General features: G+C 48.9%; 1 protein-coding gene across 9 annotated transcripts in view; it reads left to right on the top strand.

Moving 5' to 3' along the window:
- The first annotated feature begins 335 nt into the window (after positions 1-335).
- The window catches only part of ST6GAL1 (ST6 beta-galactoside alpha-2,6-sialyltransferase 1), a 119,374-nt gene continuing 101,120 nt past the window's right edge, over positions 336-18,589 (top strand). The window contains exon 1 of one of the 9 annotated variants that reach the window (XM_064583325.1): positions 336-469. The gene's annotated coding sequence lies outside the window, so the exon portion shown is untranslated. Of the gene's footprint in view, positions 470-572; positions 996-1,078; positions 1,526-18,589 lie in introns of those variants that run through there. The other 8 variants (XM_064583201.1, XM_064583495.1, XM_045903183.3 and 5 more) reach the window with 8 other exon arrangements.

The raw sequence follows: 18,589 nt of genomic DNA, 5'->3' as shown, positions 1-18,589 counted from the left end.
AGGCTGCTTCTGGCCTTCCTGTAGGGCGGTTTTCTGTCTAAGTGGCCCTTGGGCCACCAAGGGATGGTTAGTATGCAGTGATTCTTGCTCAATCTGCGGTTTCTTCTTGCCGCCACCTCCTAAGAAGCCCCAGATCAGCCTCAGTGAAAGGAACGAACCTCGCTCCTTCACCACCCTACCTGAGGCCTCCCCTCCCCAGCCTGCAGACAGCTGAGGCCACGTGCCCCTTTTGTATTTGTGGCGTTCCAAAGCACCTAGTGCCTGCCAGGCCTGATGTCGGGAGGTTCTTGTCAAACCCCGGGAAAGAGATTTTGTGTTTTCATATTCTACATAAGAATAGTTAAGAGAGGTTAAGTGACTTGCTCAGGGTCACGCAGTCAGTCGGTGGCTGAGCCAGGATTTATAGTTCCCGCTTGAAAAGCCCGAGAGAGTGTGGGATTGAACCCTCCGGGACCTACGGAGTGGGGAGGTGAGCCAGCATTTGGGGGTCGCGGCCCAGCCGCCTCGCCCCTCCCCCTGTTCCTGCGTCCGGCCTCCTCAGCCGGAGGCAGGGGCCCAGCATCACGCAGTGCGCTCACCGGGCACCGCTCGTCCGGAGGCCCGCTTACTAGCGACCCCCGGAGGGCCACGCTAGTGGGTTTGGGGCGCCGTGTGACCGGGGACCCACCCCGTCGGCCCGACTATTTGCATAACGGAGGCCGTCGCTTCCCCCGCCCCTCTGCCGCGCTCTTCTCCCCTCCTTCACCGTCCCCTCCACCCCTCGGCCCCGGTCCCCCACCCGTCCCCAGCAGACCCTCCTGCCGGGACCTGGCGCCGGGCTCCCCGCGGCTGCGGGGAGCGGAGTCGGGCGGCACCTGGGGGCGGGGAGCGCAGGGCAGGGCCGGGCTGGGGAAGACGCCTAGGGCACTGCCCGGCGCTAACAAAGGGAGCTGCTGCCGGCCGGCGGGGGCGCGGAGCGGGCGGAGCCGCAGTCCGGGCGGCCGGGCGCGCAGCGAGTGAGTAGGGGTGCGCGGGGCGGCGGCGCGGCCCGGGGCCCGGGCGGAGGCGTGCGAAGGGGCGCGGGAGGGCGAGCGGGGCGGCGGGGCGCGCGGCGCCGGTGCCCTGCGCCGCCTCAGCCGTCTCGCCCGCGGGCCGGCCACCATTGGGGTCGGGGTGTCGCTGTGCTTGTCCCGGCCCAGGGACCGCCCTGGCTTCCCCCGGGCTCCGCGAGCTTGCGGACCCACAACAAACCCACGTGCGCCCCGCTTTCCCCACCGCCCCGTCGGTGAGGTGTGGGACGCCTCGCAGACTCCGGGGTCCCGCGTATTCCGGCAGCTGCATTTGCGGACCGAGAAACTGAGGCCTGCGGCGGGGGTGGGGGCTCAGGCACCATAACAAACGCACGTGCGCTCCGCCGCGGGATCCCGGCGCCTGGCTGGCCCTGCCAGGGCCGCCCGGCGGAACCCGGCCATTGTCTCAAGCCGCGGGGGAGGGAGCGGCGCTCGGGGCGCCTCTGGCCGGAGAGGACGACGGAGACACTGAAAAGGTACCACTTGGCCGTCAGACCAAACTGCCAGACTATAAAAGGGGGAAACGAAACTCAAAAGCAGTTACAAAGCTTACCCCAGGCCAAGAGCCTGTCCCCGGCTGTGGTGCATTACTTGATGCGACCAGGACAGCCTCTCACTTCCACCGCACGTCTTAAAGACCCGGGTTTGAATTAAGGGTCCATGGGTTCCCCCCCCGCCCCCCCCAAAAAAGACCGTGCCTAGCGCACCATTGTCCCTGCACTCTGGAGACTGGCCCTGCTGGGAGATGGCGAGCGCCTCCCCAGCCTGCAGAAAGAACGGTCCAATTTAAACAGCGCCCGGCGCGCTCTCGGTCTTCTTGGCCTTTTGCTTGCGCTTTGCCTTGTAGGTCCTTTCCTTGCGTCTAGCCAGCCCGGGGATCATTGGCCCCTTTTGGCTTGGGGCTTGTTATGTATTTTTACACGCAAGGCTAGCTGAGGCCTCTGGTTCTGGGGAAGGGTCGCTCGTATCTTCAGTTCTGTCAGTTTGAGAGAAATTCTGAGGTCCAGCGAGGAGAGGGCTCTTGTTTGTTTTGCTTTTTCTTTGCTTACATATGCTCTGCTCAGCTTGGCGGATTTTAGTTAATCAGGCCTGTTCCGGCAGTGGTGACGTGGGTGGGAGGGTGAATCGGTCTCACAGGTGATGGTGTTGGTGCAGAAGCAAGCCCCTCAGGTCGTGGGAGTGGGCGGCTGGCGTGGGCAGGAGCCGAGGCACCGCGGCCAGGTGCTTGCCCTGCCATCCGGCCGCCAGGACCTCTGGAAATTAAACCTGTCCCTGGGGAGAACTGGAGGGCCTTCAGCCCTACACCTCTGCTGCTGAGGATCCAGAGGGGATCTCGTGAACCCTCTTATTTTACAAGCTGGAAATGGAGACCTGGAAGGTGCAGCCACTTCCCCGAGTTGAAACCAAGTGACATCGGAAAGAGAGAGGATTTGAGTCCGGGTCTCCCAACGCCCACGCGGCCTCCAGGCCTTGCCAGCAACCAGAGGCGAAACCAGGATTCTGGGGTTGGTGTAAAAGTCTGTGACCATAGGCAGAACGGAGTTAAACAAAGAAAGTAATTCAGATTGAAGGCTGCACCCTTACATTATCCCTTTCAAAAGCTCTTTATTATCATTTAAGAAAAGACAGATTTAGTCGTTCTTGACTCTTCTCCTAGTCTTTCATAAGCTTAGTTATTTTTCTCTCTTTGCTGCCCTTTTCCCCTCAGACTGGAATAGGGCCAACTGTGGGGACTTAGATGTTTTGCCTCTCATCCCTATGCCAGGAGGCCTTTGTTTGGGCCCAAGCATTGGGCTGTTGACATTGGCTCCGCAGGGAAGAGAGTGTCTCTAAGCGGGCTACTCCTGAGCCACTTGTGGGAGAGCAAAGCATTGTTTTCATTGATTTTATTTAATTAAATTCTTTTTGAGAGTTCCACGGAAGCAGCTGCCTATTTTTATGTTTGGCAGAGGAAAAGTTGGAAAACCAAAAAAACACTTCAGGTCTGGGTTTCCCCAAAGCTAGTGTGCTGTTTTGTCCTGTCCCTTTTACCTCCTGGCTACACTTGTTTCTTTTCCTAGGGGTTCTAGAGGGTTTCATTTTTGTGGTATTCCCACAGGGCACTTGAGTAAAGTTTTATCAGGATGCTCGCCTTATAAGGAACTTCTGAAATCCCCTGGCCAGACCCTTTTCTTTTCCAGATGGGAAAACTGAGGCCCAGAGACATGCAGCCAGGTATCTGCTTTTAGTGTCTCTTTTTGTGTAAAAGAGTTGTTATTGGTACCCCAGAGTAAAGTCAGAGTTATGATGGTTGTTATAACAACACCCTTTAAGTCAGAGAATGAATTCCTTAGGGATTTAAATAGGTGTCGGTTATTAAACAAAGCCATGGATCCCAATGGTCGCTATGGTAAGGAGTATTAACAGTCATCATCAGGGATCAGTTTTCCTTAGTATTTACTAAATGGTTTACTTTCCCCTTGTCCTGGCCTCCTGCATGTTCCCCAGTCTATTGCTTGCTTGCCCGGTAGGGAGCTGCTTTGAGTATCCTCGTATAGCAAAAGGCAGCAAGAAGTCGGAAGACAGAGACCCCACTTAGCTTTTTGTGCTACTTATCTTCCCGGGCTGTAGTTTCCTCCCTGTACAGTGAAAGTCCTTCCTGCCCAGTCTCTGCACAGGCTGTACTAGTGGGATGGAAGATGCTTAGGCCTTGGAATCAGAAGAGTGGGGTTGAGTCAACCCTTCTCTCCTGGGTTCCTTGAGGATAGGATTGTATAATGTGAGGGGAAGAATGGGTATGTGTCTCCTGGACTTGTTTTGGGTATCAAGTCACGTGACACAGGCTTATGATTGCTCAGAGCTCTTGGCAGGCTTGGGTACTCACCAGCTTTTTAAGTGGTAGAGAACGTTGGTGGGAGAGTAACCGCAGAGGATAAGCCCTCTGCTCAAATTAGGAGACCCTATCTAGTGAGCAAAGAAGTGTGAACGTCTGCCAAATTGTAAAGTTGTGAAGTACGTGTGATTCTAAGGTAAAAAAACCTAGTACAAAACAAATAAAAAGTGAAACTATAACATTCATGCCCAAGTTATGCAGTCTAAAGTGATCCCATTCTATTCATTCCATATTTACTGACCAGCAGGCAGGCTTGGGGTGGGGTCCTATGCTGACCTGGAGTAACAAAGAAGCAGATCCGTTCTTTGCCCTATCACCCTTGCTCAGAACACGTTTGGATCTCCCTTAAGAAATTGTCCTCAGAAACCCACAGAAAATAGATTTAATTTATCTCAATATTGACCTGCGGGGGGGTGGGGGTGGGTTATGAGTCAAACCAAAAACTGAGTTGGGGAAAAACACCTTATTCTTGTTTGTATGCATGTATACTGAAATGACGTGATAGCATTCTGGTGTCAATAGCTGGACTTTTTATAGTCTTATCTGTAACAGTAACATTGTAAGCAATGCAGTTTCAAAGTCATTACTAGGGTAATGGGTAGGGTTCAGGGTAGCCTTTGGAATCCATTTGGTGATTTAAATTTTATTTATTCAGGGCATCTGGGTGGCTCAGATGGTTAAGCGTCTGTCTTCGGCTCAGGTCATGATCCCAGAGTCCTGGGATCGAGTCCCGCATTGGGCTCCCTGCCCCTTGGGGAGCCTGCTTCTCCCTCTGCCTCCCTCTCTCTTTCTCCCTCTCTCTCTCTGTCTCTCATGAATAAATAAATAAAATCTTAAAAAAAATAAAAATAAATTTTATTTATTGTTCTGATTATAAAAATCAAGTACGCCCATTGAGGACAATTTGGAAAGTACAAAAAAGTATAGAGAAACAGAAAAATATTCCATCATTCAAAGGTAACCACTGTTAACATCTGGCAATTTTCCCACTGTTTTTTTTTTTTTTTTTCTTTTCAATGGATTTGTTTTCTCTAAATGGTTGAGTACATGGGGCGCCTGGGTGGCTCAGTTGGTTAAGCAACTGCCTTCGGCTCAGGTCATGATCCTGGAGTCCCGGGATCGAGTCCCGCATCGGGCTCCCTGCTCAGCGGGGAGTCTGCTTCTCCCTCTGACCCTCCCCCCTCTCATGCTCTCTCTATCTCATTCTCTTTCTCAAATAAATAAATAAAATCTTTAAAAAAAATATTAAATGGTTGAGAACATGCTGTATGTGCAGTTATCTCTTGCCTTTCTTGCTTAACCTTCTCAGATACACATGTCATGGTCTACGTCAGCATTAAAGCTGCGTCCTTCATTTATCACCCATATCAGCTGCTCCCCACGTCCCAGGTCACGTGGCCCATGGGATCTGATCACTCCAGTGATATTTCAGTGAGGGCCTGTAGAGGAAGGAGCCTCCAGCATCTTTCCCCTAGCCCGACCTGCCTCAAGTGTTCAAACTCCGGCCATTTTTTTTTTTTTTTTTTAAGAGAGAGAGACCGCAGGCACATGAGGGTGGAGGGGGAGAGGGAGAGAGAGAATCTTAAGCAGTCTCCACACCTAGCACGGAGCCTGACACAGGTCTCCATTCATAACCCTGAGATCATGACCTGTGCGGAAACCAAGAGTCGGATGCTTAACCGACTGAGCCACCCAGGTGCCCTCGAACTCCAGCCATTTTTATGTAATTTTTTTATTTTAGAAAAAGTTTAAAGTATAAGATGAAGGGGCAAGGGTCTTACATGTGACCTTGGGTTCTAGTCCTGCTCTTGTAACTTCCAACAACTTGAACAGTTTCTCCCTCAGCGGGGAGCCTGCTTCTCCCTCTCCCTTTGCCTGCCGCTCCCCCACTTGTGCTCCCTCTCTCACGCATGATTTCTCTCTCTCTCTCAAATAGATAAATGAAAGTCTTAAAAAAAAAAAACTCAGTAAATTCCATTATAACTGCCGCTTTACAAACCTGCCTTTTTCACTTTACTGTACGTATTGGAGCTCTTTCCCTATCAGTGTATACAGATATTTTTCTCATAGCTGCATTACACTCCATACGATGATGTTTACTTAACCATAAAAATGTTCCATAAAAATATATTTTGAAGTGTATTTAGACCTTGACATATGGAACAATGGTTGTGTCAGTTTAAGCCAACCCATTAAGCTCTGGGAAGGGTGGCGAGGGAACAGATGGGCACAGGGACACTGAGGACCACACCCTGGGAAGCTGAAACGAAGGGCTCCTGGGAAATTACTAAGAGGCTGACTGTTTGGACGGGGTTATTTTTGGAGAAGCCTGCCTGCTTGCGTGCCCGAGGCTGCGAGGGCAAGACACTGAGCTGCGTCATCACCTTCTCCTCCTTGCACTGTCCCCGGCACTGCCAAGTTTGTTTCTGTTCCCAGGGCCCTGAGGAGAGACCCAGGGGGAAGCCTGGAAGTGGAGGGAGAGGGATGGAGGAGGGGGAAAGGAAGGAGAGGAGTATTTGATATCAGGCCTGGAGGAGGGAGTACCCCAGTGCTACTCGGCTCTGCCTGATCAGACCCATCTGGAGTGTTCTGTTTCCCTGGCTCCCATACAGATCATGGTAAAATGCAGCACACCCAGAGATGGGCTACTTGGAAGACGGAATCTTAGGCCACCCTATTGGAAGTGGGATGAATGCGGAAACTGGGCTTTCTAGCCTGTAGGAAATAAGAAGAGGCACCTTCTTCACGTGGAGAGAGGTCCAGAAACCCCCTGGTGGTTGCTTTGGAGGGGAGAACCAGCACGGGTTGGGGAAGACATGGTGGCATGGCAGATAAGGAACAGCTTACTCATCAGAGCTGTCCAGTCGTGGAACGAGCTATGTCACAGGGCAGCGAACTCCCTGTTGGGGGGAGCATTCACGCAAACGTTGCACGTGAACTTGTCTGCCATCAGAAGATTCCTGCCTTGCAGACCCGGTTGACCCAAATGCCTGCGAAGAAGGCCCCTTCCAGGGGCGCCTGGGTGGTTCAGTTGTTAAGCGTCTGCCTTTGGCTCAGGTCATGATCCCAGGGTCCTGGGATCGAGCCCCGCATCGGGCTCCCTGCTCGGCGGGAAGCCTGCTTCTCCCTCTCCCACTCCCCCTGCTTGTGTTCCCGCTCTCGCTGTGTCTCTCTCTGTCAAATAAATAAATAAAATCTTTAAAAAAAAAAAAAAAAAAAAAAGAAGGCCCCTTCTGACTTTGAGAGTCTATGACCGTGGGGCAGGCAGCAGAACGAGGCAAAGTAGGGCTGCGGGGTTGGGGCACATTATGGGGGATGTAACCAGAGCAGCTCTCACCTGCTTTGTAAAGGTGGAAAAAAAAATGGATACTTTCAAAGGAGGCTTAACCATTGTTTCCCCTGGATCTTGGCAACCCTCCTCCCGTTCTGTCCTTGGCTTCAGCCTACTTGACTTTATAGTTATAAATTATTTCCACAGTAATAAATATATCACATACACTTTAGATGACCAGGAAATCTGGCAACCAGAAAGAACTACATGTCCCAGGAGGATGATTGTAAATTTTTTTTCATTACAGTCTTTCTAAATCTGCATCCATCTCCTGGTTTCCCTAGCACAGTGGTGAGATGTCATTCAGCTTTAATTTTAGCAACACTCTACCCTTTGCAACCTCTTGAAGGTCCTCCGGGCTAGAGTTGACAGCACCCACCATATTTAATGCTTGTCCCTTTCTTTCCTGAGGATGAGGAAGAGCCTCTTGGACTTAAGTGTTAGTCGAGTCTTGGTGAGGGCAAAGTAGCAAGTTTACCATGTTCTGGGCTTTTGCTGGGCTCCTGGCCCTGATGAAGCACTGTGTATGTTTTCTTATCCAGTCCTCATAGCGACACTCCGTGTCTTGGTATCATTAGCTCCATTTTGCAGATGAGAAAACTGAGCTTCGGAGAGGGATATAGACTCACCCCAAATTCCACTGCTGCTAAGGACAGAGGCTGGTATGGGGCATAGCTTTTTCTCTGTGTTACGTTACAGGTTTTTCTTTTTTTTAAAGATTTTATTTATTTATTTGAGAAATGAGAGAGAGAGAGCACAAGAGGGGGAGCGGGAGAGGGAGAAGCAGACTCCCTGCTGAGCCCGGAGCCCGATGCGGGACTCGATCCCGGGACTCCAGGATCATGACCTGAGCCGAAGGCAGTCGCTTAACCAACTGAGCCACCCAGGCGCCCACATTACAGGTTTTTCCACTGCTAATAATTCTAAGTCCTTTGAGTCTGAGACAGTGGTTCATTCCTAGTTTCACTGGGGGCTTGGCTGAATTTCTCCCTAGAGGGGCCGATGGAAGCTTTCTATCTTTCCCCTGAGAACATATGAAGGAAAGAATTCATGGGAGAGTCATGTGTGGATAGCATTTGCTCATTCCCCTTTTTGGTAAGAGTTTGTGTCAAGCCTGGTTTACCCTTTTAAAAAACTTTTTGCTTGTCCTTTAAAGCTGGGATATCCACCTGACTCATTATCTGGTTATGACTGGGCATAAACCCGCTGGTGGTGAGTATGGCCACAGCCTGGGGGTTACCACTGCTCGGCTCCCTCACATGCCTTTAGCTTGTAAATGCAGCTCAGTATAGGCATGGTGATGGGCTTATCTTGCACCTGTGGTTCTAGGCTCTCAAACAGTTTCTTCTCTTTTGGAGTTTATTCTACATTAATTTACTCATCAAATATTTATTGAGTGCCTATTATGTGCTAGTCATTGTGCAAGGCATTAGGAATATTTACATAAAGGGCACATGTTGTAGATAACATGCACACACGCATTCAGTGTAACGAGCAGGGCTTTGGAGGTCAGCGGCACAGACTTCCTGTGTCACCCTCTTCCTCTTAGAGCCCTTGCTTTGTTCATTCATTCAACAAACTTTGAATGTCCACTGTAGCTTGTGTACAATGTGCATTTTTAGAACAGAGACCCCAACATTCCCATAGTTCTGTTCTTCAGTCGGAGGAGGGCATGCAGATGTTAGTTGCGATACTGCGTGATAAATGTCATGAAGTGGGGAAGAAGGTGTAGTGAGTTTGAGAAAGCTTTCTGGGGCAGGTGACACCTAAGCTGGGTCTTGGAGGGCAGGAGCTGTTAGCCTCCAAGGAAAGGGCATTTGAAGGAGAAGGGGCTGAGGGAGCAAAAGTGTGGGGTGAAAAATGGCTCGCTGCATGTGGGGGGAACCACTAGCAGGTTGGTGTTCCTGGAAACGAGCCCGTAGGTCAGGAAGTGGTGGGGATGGGGCTGGACCATTACCTGCATTATCTATAATTTTCATAACTTCCCTATGTGGGATATGTACCATTATCATGCCCATTTAGTAGGTGAGGAATCAAAGGCTGAAGCAGGTTCAGCGCTAGGGAACAAATTGAGGTGCTTATACTTGAATGTAGGCCTAATCAGCTCCCGCAACAGTGCCTGCAGAGACAGGCTGGGAAGGTCTGGCTTGCTGGCTAAGGTGCTTGTTCCTTCTCTTTTCATCTTTTAAGGATAATATCCTGCTGAATCTTCTTCCTTCCACCTGCATCATAGTGTTTTCCAACATACAGTTTAAACTGGGACTAGTGGGGCTGGTGTTGAAGGCTTCCTCTGAGTATTGGTTCTAGTTTTTGCCCTCCTTTTCATTCAGAAAATCAGTACTCCAGAAGTCTTCAAAGAAAACCTTTATGTGCCTAACCGTATATGAAAAGGGAGAGGAAGATCCATGCCCTTTCTCAAAAGTTCCAGGTTCATTTAGTAGCCCAAGCATTACCTGTGAATGTTTAGTTCCAATAAACCCTTGGGGACTGGAGAAGGAGCAATCAGTCTGGGCTGGAAGAGTCTGGAACAAGTGGGTCTTGGGCTGTTCCTTTAAGAATGAGTAGGATCAGGAAAGTGGATGACTCACAGATGACCTATGAGTAAAATTATTCTGTCTCTCCCAATGAAAAATGGGATCCCATTGGCCTATTCTCTGCATCTCCCAAGCTAATTTCTGGCTTGGAGTTGGCTCTTGGGTTGGAGAGACAGTATCCATTCAAGCCTTCAAATAAAGTTTTTTGAAAAGCAACCAATAGAGAGCTCAGAGACAAGACGATCAAACTATGGAATGAAATAAAGAATAAGGAAACAAATGACGATACAGACATCACTATGGAAAAGTTACTAAAAAACCTAAATTGTTCGAGAGGAAAGTCTTGAGGAGAATCACAGTATATGCCGAGAACGATAAGGAAGTTAATCAGAGAAAATCAGAGATCTAAAAGTCCTCCGGAGGCGATCTCTCAGAACGGTAATTGGGGCATCTGCAGAGACACATGTCACTTCTGCTCACGGTCTGTTGACCAAAACGTGGACACACCTGAGTGTAAAGGCGGCTGGGAGAACATCTCCAGTTGGGGGGCTGGGCCCCCTCTGAAAACTCCGGTTTCAGGAAGGCCTTGGAAAATGGATATGGAAGCCATTTGTCTCTGTGCAGAGCAAAAAGTCCTGTTGGCCTCAGGCTTGATCAGCAACAGGAGAAAACTTGAGAACATGGAGAAGAAATATTCACAGCACTCTGAGGGAAAGGCAGTGTGACTGAAGACTTCTGCATTGAAGTAACTCACTACACCAGGATAAGGCAGGTGGCCAGTTCTCATGTGTGCAAGAACTCAGGGAATATGGCACAGAGGAGCACTTTTTGGGAAAACCTACTTGCCGATGAAAAGGATGAATCCAAAGTACACTTAGGAAGGCATGGTTAAGGGTCATTTTGTGAGCCCCTTCCTTTTTTTTTTTTTTAAAGATTATTTATTTATTTAGTTTAGAGAAAGAGAGTGTGGTGAGCCCTTAATCCAGTCAAATAGAGAGACGTGAAGCAAGGGTTGGCAGGAAGGCTAAGGAATTGAATGTGAGAAGTAGCAAGAAAGTGAGGGAAGTGGATGGCTGGGGGAGGACGGGGAGCACGCCTATGTGCTAACTTTCCCGCTCTCATACTGTCTAAAGAGAAAAAGTCATGGCTCCAACATTTCAACTCATTCTTTTCTTAAACTTGGAGGGATCTTTAAGGAAATAGTATCTGTTTTGGTGGAGAAACATTTATGAGAAGCCCAGCTTTTTTTAAATTTTACTTTTCTATAGAATGGAAATAAAATACAATTTAAAAATAAAAAAATAGCTATTTTATCAAGCATTCCAGCCATCCTTGTTTCATGCATGCTGCCCTCCTCCACGCTTCTATCCACATGTTAATGTAGAGACATGTAAGCAGTGATATTAATCTTTTTTTTTTTTTTCTGGATAGTGGGATCTTGGGTGGCTTTTAGTTCTGTATAATTTTGTGTTAGGCTATCAAAAGGTATTGTTGGGGTGCCTGGGTGGCTCAGTCGGTTAAGGGTCCGACCCTTGGTTTCAGCTCAGGTCATGATCTCAGGGTCTTGACATAGAACCCCGCGTGGGGCTCCATGCTCAGCACAGAGTCTGCTTGTCCCTTTCTGTCTGCCCCCCCCCACTCACGCTCCCTCCCTCCCTCCCTCTGTCTCTCAAATAAATAAAATCTTAAAAAAAAAAAGGTATTGTTAAATACTGATGCTCAGGGTGTGGAGAGCAGGTGGGAGATACAATGGATGAACAAGACATTGTCTTTTCATGGGGAAGTTGGCGAGTCAGTTACATGAACACTGAACTCTAGGCAGAATGAGACACTGTAAAACAGATGACTCAGTGGGTGGCGGGGCCCAGAGGATGAGGAGGAAGGTTTCACCAAGGAGATAGAGTTTGAACTGGATGCTAAAGAATGGAAAGAGTTCTGATGGGTGGAGAATGGGAGAAGAGCATCCCTGGCCCAGCGTGCCAGGTATGATGGACCGTATCTCTAGGCTGCCCAACAGCCCTATTATAGAATGGGCATAATTATCCCTATGGTACAGATGGGGAAACTTGAGGTTAAGAGAGAGAGATTTATTTGCCCACAGTTGCACAATGGGAGACTGTGACTTGAACCCCCTGAGCTGCCTGCACGCCAAAGCCCCTGGTTTTTCTACCACGCTATGATTTGTGGTGAACAGAAGACCAGAAGTGGCCACCTTTGTGCAACATAAAATATAAAAATACAACTAATTATAAAAAATATTTGTTATAGATAAAGACTTTCTAGATAACTATACTTCATATATTTTACCTACATGGAGACTTATGAAATATAAATCTCTTTTCCATGTAAATTTCAGGTAAATATAAGAGCCTAATTATGGTCCAGACTGTAGTTGTGTGTAACCTCAAGCTGCTTAGTCCTAACCCTAATTTCCTTATCCATAAAAGGGGATAATAATTGTGGGGCTGCCTACCCTCAGATTTGTTTTTATGTTCAAATGAGATCATAGATGTGAAAAGATGGCGAAGAATAAAAGAGCCACACAGAAGCATTTGTTATTGCTGGCACACCTCTTGCCCTTCTGAGAACTTAGAGACATCTGTTCGAGCACCCACAGGTGTCCATATAAACTCCCACAGTCACGGACATGCTCCCTGCAGTCTTGCCCCAAACCACTTGGTCACCAGGCAAGAAGCTGCGCTCTCCTGACTCAGACAAGCAGCTGGGGGCTATGAGGGGAGGCGGTGGAGAGGGAGGGAGGCAGGTCCTCTGTCTGGGTCTCCTGCCTGCCTTCCTGGTTGCTGGCAAAGTCTGGGCCAGAGCTGAGTCGGGGCAGCTGTGAACAGCGTGGTGAGTTATCCAGGGCAGAGGAGGGTGTCCCAGACACGCCAGGCCACGGGACAGAATGTTGGAGCTGCGAGGCGAGCAGGCCCCTGCCAGGTCTGCCTGGTAGAGGCTTGTGGTCTGGAAAAGGGACAGGAGGGACAGAGATGCCAGGGGCTTCTGGAGCAGGCTTTACTTTTCAGGAGTGCTGATGAGAACAAGGCGGGGCCCTGGCCTCAGAGAAATTGGTCTCCAACACAATACATCAGGATGGGCTGGTAGCCAGACCTCAGGACTGAGCTAGTGTGGCCTGAGGCAACTCACATTTTGCCCCAGGAAGGATTGGGATTTTTGAGGTTCTGGAGTGGGGCCTACCATGCCACTAGGGGGCGGTGGGGGGCGGTCCAAAAGCCCTGTTGTGTGTGTTGTGTGGAGGGTGATGGGTGGTTCTAGAGAGAACCAAGCTACTCCTTACTGCTGAAGAAACCAATTTCTTTATCCTATTGGTCTCTCAGCTATGTTGACACAGGCTTTTTAGCTCCGCATTAGCTCAGGATGGGCCCCACCAGTTGCTGGCACCTTCAGCAAAGAGAAGACCTTTCATCTAGGACACCATACTCCTGGGTTACGTGAAGTCAGCTCTGTTAGACAGTGGCCCCCTGGATGGCAGGATGCTGACTGGGCTCTCAGCACAGCCCCAGCCCAGCACAGTTCCCAGCCGTCCCCGGGCTCGCCCTCTGCCCCCCGAGACCAGGATGCAGTCAACCCCAGTGAGCTTGAGCTGGTGCTCTCTAGGGAAGGTCAAGGTGTGAGAGCACAGTGGGAGATGCAGGAGCCCAGGGTGGGGAACACTCAGGCCAGTCCTTTTTCACCCGTCACTTCTGGCCTTGGAAGTGAGACCCAAGCAGCAAGATGAAATAGGAAATGTTCTCTGGGCTGATCCGTGGAGCTGAGCCCTAGGGCAGGTGGAGTCACATTTAGGACCTTGCTCTTCTTTTTCTTATCCTGTTGGGAACCAGGGTCATAGGAATTTGTCCCAGGTGAGAAGGGGGCAGGGCATTGAAGGAGCTCTGACAAAAGCAGTTGGGTTGGACCCTCATTTATCCAAGCAGACAGCCTTTGTCAGTTGTCTGGTGTTGGGAGGATGCTGGCCCGGGGCCTGAGCTGGGGGTGGTTAATGACAGTGTTAGGAATAAATCCCCAGAAGATGCTTCCTGCCAGAGGGCTTGTGGCGGTTCCTTTTTTTGCTCTACACAATGAACATTTTATTCTGGCCTATAAATCCAGAGGAGAGGAAAGATCAGGTAAGGAGGAGATGGATGAAAGGCACTTCCCAGGGACATGCTTCTGCACTTGGAGAGTCCTGCTCCTGTCTCTGGGACTGTCCAGGTGGCACCCAGAGTGGGGGCTGGGAGGCAACTCCCTGACTTCCCCATTACCATCTGCAGGGTCCTCTTTCTCAGAAAGCCCTGTCATGTTGTGAAAAACACCACATGCTTTGCAGCCAGATAAACTCAGATTTAATTCCAGATATGCCTCTACTTCTTCTTTTTCTTCTTCTTCTTCTGGCCACTTACTTCGCTGTCTGAACTCGGGAACTCACCTTCTCTGACCCTCAGTTTCTCATCTGTAATCTGTATTAATCATTGCTACCTGACAGCATTGGGGTGAGTCCTGGGTAGTGCTTAACCTAGTACCAGCATGTAATTAGTGATAATAAGTGGGGGCTATTTTTAATGTCATAGTGATTTTCAGTTATTGGCCACGGGCCTGGCACTCTGCTAGGCACTGTGGATCGGAAGCTACGTGAGGTCCAGCCCCTTCCTGGAGGAGCCTCTGTCTAGGAGGAGAGGTGGGGGTACAATCAGGACACAGATGAATGGGAGCTGCACATGTTGCTGATGGAGCAAAAGGCAGGGGCCGGGCGGGGCCAGAGAGGACCAGGTGAGACCACCGTGGGGGGGTGGAGGTGTTGCCTGGGCAGTTAGGGTAGGGTAGAAGGAAGTTCACACCCGGGATTTGGCATGAGATCCACTGATAAGGGCAGGCAGGAGCTGACAATAGGGGGCAGTGGGGGACCCACAGGGGAGCCCACAGGGCTTCTACCCTCTGCTGGCATTCGAGTTCGCACAGTTTAGGCTCAGGATAGAGTATGCAGTCTTTTTCCAGCAGTTGGGTAGACAGGGACAGGGTCCTAGCCAAGACTGGCTCGGGGAGGGGGTGTTGAGATGGCACCTATCACCACAGAGATCTCTCCAGGCTCAGGGCTAGGATCAAGGGTGGACCTTCCCAGAGGGAGTAGCACAGATCACCAGACAGGAATTGCGAATATGGAACCCCTGAAATGCAGGCTTCACAAAACTTTGGCGCAGAACTGTTGTCACGTTGGGACTCGGGGAGCTGGGTGGGAGGGGTGACCGGTGAATGCCAGTGCTCAGGGTCACAAGCAAAGAACCACAGGGCACCTCCTTAACATTTCAGGATAGACATTTGTGATTTTAGTTACTTGCAAATGACTTCAAAACCCTGTGATAGATACAAATTGGGTGAATCATTTGGATGAGATAAAAACAAAATTATATTTGATTTTTGCTACAAGGATAGTTTACGTCACTTTGCTGGTGATAAAAATAAACATAGCTTTGATTTACTGGACTCTTATGGTGTGCACCTTACAGGGATCTCACGTAACCCTGGTTACCTCCAGCTCACTACCCCCCCATCCCCCCACCCCCCCGCCGCCTGCTGCCCCCAGCTGAATGCCACAGTAGAGAAGCAGACCGCTGTCCTGATGGCTCCCGCTCTAATTCACCATCATGATCCTTAAGTGGACTTGGCCATTGTCAGGCCATCTTTCTCCATTCCCTCGGTCCAGTGGTTCTCAACTCTGGCTTCCATTAGCATTACCTGGGGGAGATCATAAAAGGTACTGCAGCCTGAATGCCACCTAGAATGAATGAATTCAGAGTCTTCATGGAGAGGACCTGGACATCTCAACCCTTTTTTAAAGCTCGGCTGTTGATTCCAATGGGCAGTCTTGGCTGAGAACCACTGCCATTTTCTCTAATCTAGGTGACTGTTCATACCTCTTTCTTGGTCTTCAAACCTCCCATCCTTACTTTCAGAACCTTGTTTCCCACTTACCTGAGAAAGTAATGGCAATCAGAGAACTTTCACACCTTTCTGCCACCAAACGTACGCCCATAAATTCTACTTTCTGCCTGTTACTGTGGATGATGAATTATTTCTGCTCCTGTTTAAGACCAACCCCTCCACTTGTGTGCTGTGTCCTATTCCCTTACTTAATTAAGGACATGACTCCAGCAATATTCCCTTCTCTTTCCAATGTTTCTCTCTCTCTCTGCTGGACCATTCCCATCTGCCTGCCCCATCTGTCTATCTATGGCTGTTGTTTTTCTCCCACTGAAACCCACCCACACGCATATGCACATGCACTTCTTCCCCTGACCTCATCTTCCTCTCTAGCTGCTGCCTCATTTCTTTGTTCCTTGAAAGAATCATTTGCTCCCTGTAGTTCCTCTTCTCTCATGATTTAAACCCAGTCGAATGAGTACTTTGCCTCCATCACTCCACAAAAACCACACCTGTCAGGTTCACCAGTTTTGTCACCCCAATATGTTCACGATATTGTCAATCCCAATGGTCAAATCTCAGTCCTTCTCTTGATTTATCAGCAGCGTTTGATTGGTTGGTTCTTCCATTTCTCTTGACAAAGTGTTTTCTCTTGGCTTCTGGAATAGCACACACCCTTTGGTTCTCCTCTTCTGTCACTGGCTTCTCCTCAGTTTCTTTTGTCAGCTCATCTTCACTTGTTCACTTTGGAGCACCTCAGGGAGCAGCCCTTGGACTTGACCTCTTCTCTGTCTCCTCACTCCCTGGTGATCTCCTACCATCCATATGCCAACAACCCTCAAGCTATAGCTCCATCACAGACCTTTCCCTGAATGCCATACTCTTATATTCAGTTACCACATTTCCTTGGGTGTCAAATAAACATCTCAGTGATGACAAGTCCAAGACTGAACTGCTTTTACGTCGAAAACCTCCATTCCCCACTTTAGGAGAAGACAGCTTCATCTTTCCAGTTGCTGGGGCTTCAACCTATGGAGTCACTCTTGACTCTCCTTTTCTCATGCTGCATCCAGGCTATCAGCAAACCGTCTCAGCTGCACTTGCAAAGTAAATCAAGGAACTGACTACTTGTTTGATCCACTAAATTCACCCTGGTCAAGGACAGATCAATCTCTGCTTTTAATTTTTAGAATAGCTTCATAATTGGGTCTTCTACTTACATTCCTGCTCCTGTGGTCTCCTCAAAACAGCAACTAGAGTGATCACGTTAAAAGATGTAGTATGATGTCATTTTTCTGTTCAGAAACCAACAAGGGCTCCCCATTTCACTTAGAGCCAAAGTTCTTTGAAGGGTCTACAAGGTTCTGCAGGATTCGGTCCTCAGGACCTCATAGACTTCAGCTCCTATAATTTTCTGTCCCTTTATTCTGTCTTACTTCATGTCCCTTAAACATAAATCACATTTCTTTTTTATTTTTTACTCAGAGACTTTGCACTGCTGTTCCACTCAGTTGGAATACCCTTCCTTCATACACTCTCCTTGTGTTCCCTTTCTTTTCCTGAATTCAGGTTTCTTTCTTTCTTTTTTTTTTTTAAGATTTTGTTATTTATTTGACAGAGAGAGAGACAGAGAGAGAGGGAACACAAGCAGGGGGAGTGGGAGAGGGGAGAAGCAGGCTTCCCATAGAGCAGGGAGCCTGATGTGGGGCTCAATCCCAGGACACCGGGATCATGACCTGAGCTGAAGGCAGACGCCCAACAACTGAGCCACCCAGGCGCCCCCCTGAATTCAGGTTTCTAACTAACCATCACCTTATTTGAAAGGCCATTCTGACCATCTTATATATAAGATAATCTGCATCCCGCTGGCTCTCTCCCCTTTATCCTGCCTGTTGTTCTTCAGTGGCATATACGGCCACCTGGCTTATTTACTCTGTGTCTCTTCTCACTGGGAAGTTGTTTCTATGAGGGCAGGGACTTTTATCTCTTTTGTTCATAATTATTTTCCTAGGACTCAGAGCAATGCCTTAGGAATAGTGGGCAAAATACATAGTTCTTGGCTGAATTTAAGTTAATCCTCACAAAAACACTTCAGAATTAGTAGGAATTACCCACAGTTTATAGATGAGGACACCGAGGCTCAGGGAAGGTTAAGTAGCTTTTTCAAAGTAACAGGGCTTGCTAGGATAGAACCGGGATGCACACTTTCCAAGTGACTAGACGCTCTCCCTCTTGAGCCTGGCCTCCCCCAACCCCCCATTCCAACTTGCCTCATTTTTTTCCACCTCTCGTTGCAAGCAGGCGACCCACAGAGTGACAAAATCCCTGTGAAAATGCCCCAAGTGTGGCTGGAGGTGTAGGAGGTGCGTACGGAACGCACACACCATCTCTGATCTACAGTTTCCAAATTCAAAAATCTGTAAAAACCAAGTTTTATTTTTAACCTGTTTGGTGGCAAAACCTGTCCCGGACTAATGTGAGGCTATTTATAAATCTGTAACCTACTTAGCATAAACCTGCATTTGTTCTGCGGCAGAAATATTACTCGCTGTCATTATGAAGAGCTGCCCTGCCCCGGCTGCGGGTTTTAGGCAAGATAGTGTGTAGGCCGCATACCACTTTTCCAAAATACGGAAGCATTCCGAATTCTGACATTTAGCAGGCCTTGAAGATGCTTGCTAAGTGATTATGGACCTGTGTTAATGCTTTCCTAAATGTCTGGCCTTTGAAACTATGCCTGGAAAACAAGTTTTTTTGTTTTTTTTTAAATTTTCCTGGTAACTAAAACTTCTTTTAAGGATCTTTCCAGGAACAAACTCAATTTTATTTATTTATTTATTTTTTATTTTTATTTTATTTTTTTTAAGATTTTATTTATTTATTTGAG

This window comes from Mirounga angustirostris, unplaced genomic scaffold (assembly GCF_029215605.1).
Source record: "Mirounga angustirostris isolate CCGP_5_RB_7025 unplaced genomic scaffold, mMirAng1.0.hap1 SCAF_1, whole genome shotgun sequence".
Classification (NCBI taxonomy): Eukaryota; Metazoa; Chordata; class Mammalia; order Carnivora; family Phocidae; genus Mirounga; species Mirounga angustirostris.
The sequence above is the reverse complement of the archived record's forward strand: the minus strand, read 5'-3'. Positions and strand labels throughout refer to the sequence as shown.